At 36.8% G+C, this 12,136-nt stretch overlaps 1 pseudogene; it reads right to left on the reverse strand.

The window, feature by feature from the left end:
- Positions 1–8,313, reverse strand: part of LOC107561734 (coiled-coil domain-containing protein 106-like) — a 15,078-nt pseudogene extending 6,765 nt beyond the window's left edge.
- Positions 8,314–12,136: the final 3,823 nt, after the last annotated feature.

Consider the following 12,136-nt stretch of genomic DNA (forward strand, 5'->3'; position numbering starts at 1 on the left):
TGAACTTGGTCAATACTAATCTTATATGCAGGCACTGGACTAAAAATACATTCAATCAGTCATCGCTCCCAAAATGAATTCAGCGGGTCATCTTGTTAATGCTATAAATTAATTACAGCAATAAAAGAAAATTTCATCATGAACATACATGAACAACAATATCACATTAAACCACAGAAATTCCAAAATGACATTTTCCTTACATTCAACTTCGAAAAGTGCATTAATCTTTGGCATGTTACATTCATTTAGATGACTAGTGCTATACGCTGTATTAACAAAAACATTAATGGCATTTAATAAAAACACTTACACTGACAAGCTACGCAATATCGCGTTCATAATCGAATGTGACTCATCTGCGATTATGAATGCGATATAGCAGTGATCTACGACTCTGTGTATGAAATGCCGCTCCATCTGAAAGCACGTGATGTAGATTTACTATTAATCACAGAACCGGCTTTACTTACGAGATGCGCATGACAATCACATGCAATTTATCGTGCAGCCCTAAGTTTGTTTGTTGATCACAAAGTACAAAATAGATGAGGAAAACTAGGATGCCGGGTGTATTCAAAGCACTGCCATAACTGTCTAGAGTGCGTGGAATGGTGCGCTGTGATTGATTGAGCGGATATATCGCATTCTGCAGAGAAGGGAGACTGGCATTTGTCGCGGTTTGGAAAGAAAGGGAGAAAACATGACAGAATAACTCGGCGGATATTGCATTTTGCGTAAAATTAAAAATCGACTTTTCAATACTGACCAGATACAATACTGATTTTGGGGGAAACTATTTATTTTTTTTAAATGGCGTTTATCGCGTTTTGGAACCAAAGTCTTCATTTTTCATATACTGTATATATATTTATATGAAGTACATATATCCCAGATAGCACACGTACGTCTGCAAGATGTCTGTTAAAGATCTCTTGATCTGGAAAGCATCTGCTGTCTACAAACGTCTGACAGGCATCTTTCAGATGTCAGTTGTACATACATTCTAAATCACAAATATCTTAAAGACATCTAATAGAGGTCTATTTGACATCTAAAAGGAAATGTCCTATAGACGTATTGCAGATGAGCAAACACTCTAAAAAATATGTCTTGCAGATGTAAATGCAGACATCAAATAAAGGTCTCCGAGATGTACGTGTGCTATCAGGGTATATATATACATATATATATATATATATATATATATATATATATATATATATATATATATATATGGTAACACTTTAAAATAACAGTACATGAATTATCATGTACTAATACCTGAATTAATAATTACTTGACTATGAACTAATGATGAGTTAAGATATGTATTAGTCAAGAACTAATGAAGAACTAATTTAACTACGACATGAGTCACATGAACTACTGCATGAATAACACTACCTTAAGTACATGTTAGTTCCTGCATGTTAGTTAATGTATTAATTATCACACAATTAATTATCACCACGACAGTGGATTTCTTGCAATATTTACGTTTAACCTAACTCATCCAACACACAATGATGTATTCATAATTAAAAACAATTTCATCTCATTCTGTTTTGAGTGATTCCACTGCTGCCGTCCTACAATAACGTATTCATTAAGCAGATGCAATTTTCCAAATTAAAATCAGTGTTAGTATAGAGATGATGGTTATCGCTTTGGTTATGTTATGGATTGGTTTACTGTCTTTATATCATAATAATGCACTGCAGTCAGACGTTTGTCTTGTGTTCTTGCTCTTCTTTTGGGCCACTATTGCCATTCAAAATGTCAACTTTCCTCCTACCGTTCCTCCTACCGTGAATTCATGTTACTTTATAAGTAATTAATGATGAGTTAGTAATAATGTGCCCCCCCAAGTAAAGTCATGACATAATGATACATTAACAAGTCATGAATTCTGCTGCCGTCCTACAATAACGTATTCATTAAGCAGATGCAATTTTCCAAATTAAAATCAGTGTTAGTATAGAGATGATGGTTATCGCTTTGGTTATGTTATGGATTGGTTTACTGTCTTTATATCATAATAATGCACTGCAGTCAGACGTTTGTCTTGTGTTCTTGCTCTTCTTTTGGCCACTATTGCCATTCAAAATGTCAACTTTCCTCCTACCGTTCAGTTCCTTCTCCATCCAAATGCAGCCACAGAACCTCTGCTCTTCCACTTCTTTACTAACCACCAAAAAGCTAACCATTTAAATTAGCTCATTATGTATAGAACATGTGTAATTGATAACCTTTTAAAGATAAGCCCCTCCAAGACAAGTCATGACATAATGATAAATTAACAAGTCGTGAATTCATGTTACTTTATAAGTAATTAATGATGAGTTAGTAATAATGTGCCCCCCCAAGTAAAGTCATGACATAATGATACATTAACAAGTCATGAATTTATGTTAGTCTATGAGTTGTCAATGATTTAATAATGTGTAGTCATGTAAAGTCATAATCTAAAATACCAATTAACATCCACCAAGGTGATTCTTATTTTGCACCAGTATATCCAAGATGATTACTTTAAGATACATATTCACCAGCACTTAAAAAAAGCACAGAAATTAAAAGGTAAAACACACATTTTATCTAACAAAGCTTTTATATCAGTGCACCTTAAACCAAGAGGTTGTTACGTTGTATTTTACTTGTATATTACTTTACATAAAACTCAACATAAAATGTAAAGATATTACGTAACAATGCAAAAATAAAATCAATATTTAAAACTGTTTGGAGAATGTTCACTAATAACCAACAGTAACATTATAAACTTTTTTTTGGTTACGTTTTACGTTATAAACTTTTTTTAAACAAAACAATGTTCGATATTAAAGGGATAGTTCACCCACAAATGAAAATTGTCATAATTTCTTTCCTCTGCTGTACACAAAGGAAGCTATTTGGAAGAATGTTTGCAACCAAGCAGATCTCCACACCCATTGACTACCATAGTATTTTTTTTCCTACTATGGCAGTCAGCGTTGCCCAAGATCTGCTTGGTTGCAAACATTCTTCCAAATAGCTTCCTTTGTGTACAGCAGAGGAAACAAACTCATACAGGTTTGGAACTACTTGAGGGTGAGTAAATTATGACAATTTTCATTTTTGAGTGAACTATCCCTTTAAGCAACAAGTATATACCTCACTTCTTTGAGATATCAAGAAGGGCACAGCTCTCCTTCAATTTTTTTATCATGTCTACATTAGGCTGAGCCAGGCACCGTGCAAGACAGATACCAGAACATTTTTGGATGCTTTCTCCCTTTTTAAAGGTCACTCTCATAGCTTTGTACTCCTCAGGATTTGCAATTGCCAACTCAGCAATGGGGGCTTGCATGACAATCGTATTTCTGTCAACATTTTTTTTGTTGTATGCTTCAGTTTTACTGAAACCACCATTTACCAGTTGTAATACTTTGTGGTAGCGTTTGATGGAGTCTTCAGGGGTTCTTACTGGAGGGGAAAGAAGAATGTTGTACGAGTTTGAAACAACATAAAAGGTGAGTAAATTATATTAATAATGATAATTATCATTTTGGTGTGTGCTATTGCTTTAAGAACAGACTACAAAACCAAAATGTGGTTATGACAACAAACTTAATTCTGTTGTAAAACAGGTTGCATCGCTTCCAGTTAAGTTCATTTGTATGTGCTTTATTAAATATTGTGCAAGGAGCTACTAAAAAAGAGCATAAACAATGTTCATCGCATACGCATACTGATATCAAAAAGTTTTTTTTTTATTTTTCTTCTCACTAACATTCGGATATTACACTTGAATAAAATGGCAACAATAAAAATAACTAGCCAGGTTAGCAGATTACCTTTAAGGTTCACAATGTAGCACTTTTTTTGTTCAAAATTTACAGAATTTATTAAATCAGCGAGTACATCATGAATCCATCTTCCAAACCATGTTTTTGTCTTATCCGGAATCATTACGGTACATTTATCACTAAAGTTGTTTATGTTCTGAGTACTTTAGACAGAGCAGGATGCCAACCCCAGTACCTGCGTGACTCGTCATTGACATAAACAGAGAAGTATCTCTGGCTACAATGTTCTTATGCGAGATGCATGCAGTTTTGTTTATGAACCGCTAGAGCACCAAAAGTGACATGGTGTACCTTTAAATACCCATAGATATCGCGGTCAGTCCATATTGCCATTAACAGTTCATATTGCCATCATGCTTACCTACAAGGCCTTGCATGGTTCAGCACCACAATACCTGTCTGAACTTTTAACGGTCTACACCCCTAGACAAAATCTCCACTCTTCTGATTCTGGCTTTTTAATTGTTCCTTCGACGTTTTACGTACTATGGGTGATCAGGCTTTTTCTTCTGTGGCTCCAAAACTCTGGAATTATCTTCCCACTGAGATCAGACACGTGGACTGTCTTAGTGTTTTTAAATCTTCACTTAAAACTTATTTTTTAAGCTAGCATGCAAGTGAATATTCAGTTTTTTTTTATACATCTTTGTCTCTTAAATTTGTTTTGATGTATGTTTCTATTTTTTATGTCAACATATTTTATTTGTTTGTTCGTTTTGAGATGCAACTTTTAAGAGCGCTATATAAAATAAAGTATATTATTAACACTTTCTCCAAAAAGCAGATGCGATGAGACATGCTGTCCGGTTATTCACTTAAGGCCTTGACAATTTTCATTTCTGGATGAACTATACCTTTTAATACTTTTGATAGAATAAACATACTTCCTCTAAAATCAACCCTCAGTTTCTTGGATTTATTTGTGTTTTTTTCACTTTTTATCCTTTTTCTTCTTCTTTGCTCTTGGTTCAGAATCTGATTAATCTGAAGATTCTGAGGAATCAGAAGATTCATCACTGGACTCATTCTCCTGTGATGCAGCAGTAGTGGATGAAGATGCAGTCAGTGCCTGTCCAGGCGAGATAACTGCTTCATGCCTCAGAAGTTCTATGACAAAGAACAATTAAAAATATGTAGAGAACAAAACTACAGGTAAAGGCGTTACATATTTTTTTACCACAGTTAATTTAGGAAAACGTTTTTAATGTCACAAATGCAAAAAAGAGAGGGTGACCTTATTGGTCAACAACCTTCTTAAAACATATGCAAAATTCTTCAACAACCAGTCTTTGATAGCACATGTAAAATAGTGTTACCCTAATGTCTCACTGATTACAGTTTAGCATAGGGGAATATGGGCATTCGCACTAGAGGAACCTTTTATAGATCCTATAACTACTGGCAGAAGTACCCGCTTTTTGGCATGTTCGCACTGCAGGAACTGGGAATGATTTTAGTTCTAGGAACTCCTTAAGCTCCTACTTAAGAGTAGGGTCTAGCCCAGCACAATAGGAACTACCAGTGACGTAAGTTTAGGCTGATTGGCTAAGCAAACTACGAACACAGAAAACAGTGATAGATGGACCTATCAATCTTACACTAAGGATAAAATCCAACGCAAGTTTGAGGCGACCGAGCGAAACATGATTATCTATTTCTGCGCAGCTAGTGACATTGGACATCAACCACATGGCAAACACTAATACTTTTTCATATACTGATTATTTTCTTTGTATAACAGTTCTATCTAATAACATATTAGACAGGACTGTTAAACAGATCGTAAACTAATGAAGACAGAGAATGGGAGCGCTGTGTGCTCAGGCTCTGGCGTTCGTAGTGCTGTCAAAATAAGTCACAACAACAAGCACGGCTTGTGTCACTTCAGAGCTCCTACTGGCGGTGCGAATGCAACTAGAAAAATGGCCCTAGGGTAGTGGTTCTTAAACCTGTCCTGGAGTACCCCAGCCCTGCACATTTTGTATGTCTCCCTCATCTATTACACCTGATTCAACTCATCAGCTCATTAGTAGACAAGCAAGACCTGCAAGTGGATGTGTCAGATATAGGGAGACATGCAAAACGTGCAGTGCCGCAGGGTACTTCATGGAGAGGTTTGAAAACCACTGCCCTAGGGCAGGGGTAGGCAAGTTCGGTCCTGCAGAGTTCAGCTCCAACCCTAATCAAACACACCTGAACAAGCTAATCAATGTCTTCAGGATTACTAAGGCTATAGGCAGGTAAGTTTTTTTTCAGGGTAGGAGCTGAACTCTGCAGGACTGTGGCTCTCTAGGACCGAACTTGCCTACCCCCGCCCTAGGGGAACATTTAGTTCTCGGGGAACCACCCCGGTGGCTAGTTCCTAAAACCAAATTCCTATAACTACCCAGTGCGAAAGGGGCTAATGTCACCCTCAGGGTCCACAGCCTTTCTTGTCTGATGAAAGTATTTCTAATTAAACATTGCCACATTCTGACTAGCAGAATTGTTCTTAAAGCAAGTTCATGACCCTATTACGTACTATCCTCCAATCTTGATCTGAGAAAAATTTTGTCATCTGTTAGAGAGTCAACTTTTTCCTGAAGATGAAGCATCTTCTGCTTTTGTATCTCTATTGTCTGTTTTGCTTTGTCAAGAGCAATCTGTAAAGTGGGTGCACCTTATAAAAAATAAATAAAAAATATGTAACTTGGCTGAAAGCAAAATAAGAAAAATGTGGCCTAATTCAAGATACATAATTTACACTCTACACATTAACAGCCACATTTCTGTGAACCAAATTACACAAATTAAATATCTAAATTAAAATTGAAATTCAACAATTATCTTTGTCTTTTTTTTTTTTATAATTTTTTGCTCCTTCGTCGAATTCGCCGGCCTCCGCTCACTCAAGGCCGCCGTGTGTGACGCTGTGTTTCGTTGTGAAAGCGAAACTACTTTGTTTGGCCTTCCAAAAATGGACACGACTAGAAATCAGTGATTAAGATGTATTTACAACACTGTTTCAGAACAGTTCAACCCAAATATTCAGATGTGTGCATCACATTTTATGGAGGACTGTTTCCTGATCCTGGAGAGTAGACTACAATTCCGGCTGTTCTGACTCACAGACTGTAAGTACGTTTTTTATATATAAAGAATTTGCCACTGCCGATTCAAACGCGAGTTTTGAGCAGTGTAGAGTAGCACTTGTTGTTTGTCATTTCTTCGATCACAAATGCAGACATGGTTTAATGTTTATGCAGCGCGATGCAACGCATAAAACCATAGTATAAGTCATTATAATCCGTAATTATGTCCCCACTGGATGCAACAAATGCCTCGTTTATAATGGGTTTTAATGTTTTTGTCTCATCGCTCCGGGACACGGTCTGACAGTATGGTAAGGGGCGTAACATTTCCGTCACACGCTCGAGGTATTCGGCCAATCACAACGCACTGGATAGCTGGCCAATCAAAGCACACTTAGCTTTTCAGACCGATGAGCTTTGTAAAAATCGACGCATTTCAGAAAGGCGGGGCATAGAGGAGAAACAATAATGTACAGTATGTGGAAAATAATGTGTTTTTTTTAACCTTAAACCGCATAAACATTTTATTACACCACATACACAAAATAATGTTTTTTTTAGCAACATCATATGACCCCTTTAAAATAATTTGACCAGTAAAACATGTTATTCAATTAGTAAATTACATCAGAGGTAATATTAGGTAGTTATCTAATTAGCAAGGAACATTAATAGAGAAATTTTCTAGTACAACATAAAGCGTATTGGTAATTTACATCATTATGATTAAATACATAAAAAAGAATGGCATGGTTTCACAGACAGGGCTTAGATTAAGCCATTAGGCCTTATTTCAATTAGGATATTTTATAAACATGCCTTAGAAAATAAAACATTACTGTGTGCAAAACAATTGCACTGACATATTTTAAGATATGTCAGTGCAAGCTGTGTTCAGTTAAAACCGCTCAAACATGCATTTTAGTCTGAGACTAGGCTCAAGCCTTGTCTGTGAAACCGGGACAATGAGTTACCAAAATCTCACTCCACCCTGGCAACCCAAGTTTGCAAGCCTGACAAAAGTACATCAAACAACAAACAGCATGTTACAAGTACTTACCATATTCATCTGAGCTGTATTTGCCCATTTTGTTGGTAATTTTCCTCCCACACCGCGTTGCCTTTCTCTTCTCATCCATCTTGCTCAAATCTGTTGATTCGCGCGAAGCTATGGTTAATGGCGCGGTTGGCGCCACCCCATCGTCCTCATTGACTAATGACATGGTTTGGATTTTTATTACTGTAATTCCATCTCTAAACCATACGTGAAGCTCTGGTGTGTCTTTGCTATCTTTACAGTTATCCCAGTTTGTTTATTCTTCCAAAGACGGTGCAATACCATAAAGTTTTACTTGGGTTAAAGTATGTATTATGTTCAAGCCCTCCTGCATGATTGAAGCAGGTTCTTATTTGCACCGGAAATAGGCGGGGCAATCTCTGGTATTTTTCGCACCACCTGACCTGAGTTTAATTCACTAGCACCAACGGCTCTGCCTGGTTAGCAGTACGCTCATGAACGTATGAAGTGTGTCTTGGTGAAGAGTAACAGCAATGTTGCATTCAAAATTACTGCTTTTGCGATTCAGAAACCCACAACTAACAGGAAACTCAAGCTCATTAAATGGCTACAAAGCAAAAAGTTACTAGCAAGGAGAGTAAAGTGCTCAAGATGTGGCCATAATATGAGAATGGAGAGAACTAGAAGACATCTCGACGGTTTTCATTGGTGAGTTAAACGGATTAAGATTTGTTGTTCACATGATATATTGCTGAAATAATTTCTAGGGATATTATAGGTCTATAAAAAGGAAACAATATTTTCTCTAAATAAACAAGATAACCTATTAACGTTATTCAATCAAGCTACATAATTAGAAAGGTCTAATGGCTTGAGATTGACTTAAAAAAATATTGAATATCTCGAACTAGCCTATCAACAGCCTTCTTATGTTACTCATTCACGTGAGGTTGTTGTGCTGCGTGGTCAGGAAAGCTTATTATTTGCATGCTTTTTTTAAGCATTGTGGTTTAAAACAAGTGATTTTAAGCCCTAGCTTGAATTGCAGTCAGCAGCGAAAGACAACTAATTTCTCCATATGCGCAAGAGAGACTGAGCGCTGTCTGACAGTTTATTGCGTGCGAGTTATATTTGGCACTTTATTGGCCTTATACATAACTGAAGGTGTCAAAATTCCATCTTTGCAACACACGTGCCATCTTTTAAATGCACGTGTTACAATATAATGGACCTGGGAAGCTCTTAAAGCGACAGCTGTCTAATTTTCCTTCTGTCTGTCATTCATATTGAAGCTGCAGTCCGTAACTTTGCTGGGTTAAAAATTATCCGAAATCAATATTTGAGCAAGTACATAACCAGCCAGTGTTCAAAACTATTGCCTTACTTAAGCCAGATTCACAATGGTTAGCTTTTAATAATGTTTTCTAATTTGAGTGGTATGGGTAGGTTTTCGCGGGAAATTCGAGCATGCCGCTGCGTCAAGTCACATCTGTAAGCATAAAGAAGTTGTCCCGGTGTTCTGACAAATAATGTTACCTATCAGATTAGGCTACCAACACTGTATTTATCCTACTGTAAGGGTAGGTTTAGGGTTGGGGTAGGTGTATATGTTAATAAAGCCTCACACCTTATTAATATCATGCTGGAAGCAAAATCTGATAGGTAGCACTTTTTGCTATCGAATTATGCTACCATCTGTTTTAATGGGAGGTATCAAAATCTGACAGGGTAGCACAAATCGTCAGAACACCGGCTACTAAGCCATCACATGTGAGGATCCTGCAGGTAGCGGGTCATTAGTGGCCTTTTCTCACAGCATCTGGAATAATTAAATGTCTCAATTTGATGGCGGATTGCAATCCAGAAAGGATTGTGTTTATGAAACACATGTGAATTAAATTAAATTATATTACAGTTTTAAATGTGCTTCTGATTACAGATAGCCTGGGATTACACAAGATTTGTATTTTAAGGACAACCAGTTTGAAGGAAGCATAATTTGCTTTTTGGGTAAAATAATTTCTTAATATGAATTTCGAATGGTATGACAATTAGAGATTAGACCGTACAGAAATTGAAATCTTTCTGTAGTTCAATCTACTACGTCCGATTGATCCTATTCCATCTCATCTCCTTCAAGCCATTTCTCCTGCTGTTGTATCGTTAACATATCCCTTCACAATGGTGTTTTTCCCTCAACATTTAAACAGGCTTGTATAACCCCACTTCTTAAGAAACCCACTCTTAACCCAACTCTTTTAGAGAACTACAGACCGGTTTCCCTTCTACCTTTCATTGCAAAAGCACTTGAACGAGTTGTGTTCAACCAAGTCTCAGCCTTTCTCACACAGAACAACCTCCTGGACAGCAACCAATCTGACTTCAGAAGTGGACATTCGACCGAGACTGCCTTGCTTTCAGTTGTTGAAGCCCTAAGACTTGCAAAAGTGGCTTCCAAATCTTCTATACCTATTTTGCTGGATCTGTCTGCTGCTTTTGATACGGTGAACCACCAGATTCTCCTGTCAACCCTATTGGAAAATGGCATCTCAGGAACCGCATGCCAGTGGTTTGAGTCTTACCTATCAGATAGGTCCTTCAAGGTATCTTGGAGAGGTGAGGTGTCCAAGTCGCAACATCTCGCTGCTGGGGTGCCTCAGGGTTCAGTACTTGGACCACTTCTCTTCTCTGTCTACATGGCATCACTAGGTTCTGTCATTCAGAAACATGGCTTTTCATATCACTGCTATGCTGATGACACTCAACTCTACCTCTCATTCCATCCTGATGATCTGACGATAGCTGCTCGCATCTCAACATGTCTAACAGACATTTCTTGTTGGATGACGGACCATCACCTTCAACTCAACCTGGCTAAGACAGAACTGCTTGTGGTTTCAACAAACCAATCACTTTATCAAAATTTCACCATCCAGTTAGGCTCATCAACCATAACTCCTTCAAAAACAGCTAGAAACCTTGAAGTTGTGATTGACGATAAGCTGAATTTCTCAGACCACATGGCTAAAACTGCCCGGCCTGCAGATTTGCTTTATACAACATTAGGAAGATCAGGCCCTTTCTTTCAGAACATGCAACACAACTCCTTGTTCAAGCTCTTGTTCTGTCCAGGCTGGACTATTGCAATGCTCTCTTGGCAGGTCTTCCAGCCACTTCTATCAAACCTCTACAATTAATCCAAAATGCCGCTGCAAGATTAATCTTTAATGAGCCGAAATGAACACGTCACACCTCTGTTCATCAATTTGCACTGGCTACCAGTAGCTGCTCCCAATAAATTCAAGACATTAATGTTTGCCAACAAAACCACCATTGGCTCTGCACCCATTTAACTAAATGCATTACTTCAGAGTTATATGCCCTCTAGAAGCTTGCGTTCTGCAAATGAACAGCATATTATTGTACCATCTCAAAGAGGCACAAAATCACTTTCACAGACTTTTTCATTAACTGTTCCCTCCTGGTGGAATGACCTGCCCAAATCAATCCGAGCAGCTGAGTCCTTAACCATCTTCAAGAAACAACTAAAAACACATCTGTTCCACCTTGATTTGACACTCTAACTCTAACACTTTCTATTCTATTTTAATTCTACTTTATCTATATTTATCTTCTTTTTTTAAATTTCTATTTAAAAACAACAACAACAAAAAAACAAACAAACACTAGCTTTCTATTTTTTCTATTCTTGACTGCTTTTATTGTCCTCATTTGTAAGTCGCTTTGGATAAAAGCTTTTGCTAAATGACTAAATGTAAATGCAATGTAATGTAAATCTACACACTATACTCATAGTCAAAATAGTTAAATGCTGATGTTGTTTACATTAATAATTTGAGAATAAAGAATAACAATAATAATAATTTGCACGGTTTGTGTGATATGAGCTAACCGATCGTTAGATTAAATCACCATTGGTAGCACAACTTATTGTAATGTTTTTTTTCCTCAGTTGGTCAGAACAAACGTGAACACATCTGTTCCACCTTGATTTGACACTCTAACTCTAACACTTTCTATTCTATTTTAATTCTACTTTATCTATATTTATCTTTATTTTATTTTTTTATTCTTTATTTAAAAACAAAACAAAAAAACAACTATATATACATATATATATATATATATATATATATATATATATATATATACACATCTCTCTGTGTGTAGTGTGA

The sequence above is a fragment of the Sinocyclocheilus grahami genome, unplaced genomic scaffold (assembly GCF_001515645.1).
Source record: "Sinocyclocheilus grahami isolate Dianchi unplaced genomic scaffold, SAMN03320097.WGS_v1.1 scaffold790.1, whole genome shotgun sequence".
Classification (NCBI taxonomy): domain Eukaryota; kingdom Metazoa; phylum Chordata; class Actinopteri; order Cypriniformes; family Cyprinidae; genus Sinocyclocheilus; species Sinocyclocheilus grahami.